This window comes from Zingiber officinale, chromosome 2A (assembly GCF_018446385.1).
Source record: "Zingiber officinale cultivar Zhangliang chromosome 2A, Zo_v1.1, whole genome shotgun sequence".
Taxonomy (NCBI): domain Eukaryota; kingdom Viridiplantae; phylum Streptophyta; class Magnoliopsida; order Zingiberales; family Zingiberaceae; genus Zingiber; species Zingiber officinale.
Window position 1 is genome coordinate 22,638,776 of NC_055988.1, and position 1,591 is coordinate 22,640,366.

The 1,591-nt window shown below is 32.2% G+C and overlaps 1 non-coding gene across 1 annotated transcript; it reads left to right on the forward strand.

Annotated features, from left to right (window-relative positions):
- On the forward strand, nucleotides 1-198 carry LOC122044595. The gene has a single exon (XR_006129627.1). It is a non-coding gene; the product is annotated as a U2 spliceosomal RNA (small nuclear RNA).
- The last annotated feature ends 1,393 nt before the right edge of the window (nucleotides 199-1,591 follow it).

Here is a 1,591-nt window from a genome sequence, read left to right on the forward strand (position 1 = left end):
ATACCTTTCTCGGCCTTTTGGCTAAGATCAAGTGTAGTATCTGTTCTTATCAGTTTAATATCTGATATGTGGACCATTGGTTCACTATGATATTAAATTAATTTTTATTTTGGGGAGGGATCATTACAATAGCTTGCTACTAGATCCTTCACGTGTCATCCTTGTGTTGCACTTTTGCAGGGGTTCGGCGCACCCGACCAAGTTAAATTGAAATTTTATATTAAATTAAGTTTATTTTTAAATTATTAATTATAGTCCATGAAATTAAATCTTAAAATTTTATATATTTAAAAATAATTAAAATTACTAAAATAATTGAATTTTTTTTACTAATTTAATTAAAATTTTAAATTTGATTAGGTTATTCAAATATAATTTAAGAACCATAATTAGGGTAGTTTATTTTTTTAATTTGGTTAGAAAAAATAATTTTACTCCGCCCAAGAAAGATAAATCACATACCAATCAACTTTCTAAGTGGGATGACATTTAATCCTTAGGGAATACCAATTTGATTACACCGTTAGGGCAGAGTTTGGTTCGTTTAGATGTTATCAAGTTCTCAATTTAGTTGGTATTCAACTTTTGTTGACTAATCCTGGGTTGATCAATCAAGCCATGAAAATTTTCCACCGGTCCATCAGTCCAGTTTTCTTAGATCAACCATCCATTAGAGAAAATTCATCCGTTAATTCATCGAGATTTAAACTCGATCCTTAAATATTTGGGAAACTAAAAAAAGTGCCCTACTGTGGTACTATTAAACAAGAACAAACTTATTTATTGCTTGAAACTTATTCAATTAGTTATTAAATTTAATAATTTAAACTTATTTAATTTTATTTATTTAGCATGTTTATAAAAAAGTTATTGATGATCATTATTCACCATTATAATTTTTCAAATTTATTAGTAAGTTATTGAAGCATGTCCAATTAATTAAAATTGTGTGTATTGAACGAACATAAATAACTCCGTATTAAACTGAACACTAAACTTATTTTTGAACCATTGGTTCATTTACCGCCCTATCCGGCATGCTTGGGATATGCAACAAGGACACAATGATAGGGCATGCTTGGGATGTGTACCGAGAGCACAATGTTGCTACCATCTCGATGATCTTCAACCAACTTCAAACCAATGCTTTGGATAAACAGGCTCGCTCAGTCAAACTGATAAGTAGATTGTTCGATCACACCGAAAGAATTGGCCAAATGAAAGACCATGGGAAAACCCTAACCCTACGGTCTACAGAGGGCCTGAACTATAGGAGAATAACTCGAGGGGTGATTAGCTTCCGGGTTAGATTAACTAACATGTTAATGCGATTTCATACCAGGAAGCAACAGAGTTGGGAAAGTAGGCAACAAAGTTCTTTAATATATTTTGCAATGAGAGAAGGAAGCAGAAGGGCCAAAGTAAGATTGACTTTCCACATCTCTTCCCTTCAGGCTATTGCAAGTTGATATAAAAGAAACAAAACGAGTTCAATAGGATGAACCTAGCATATCAAATGAGAACCACCAAAACCTCAAGAGTAAGATGCATGAATTGAGACTTCCTCCTCAAAATATTTGACAATACGATT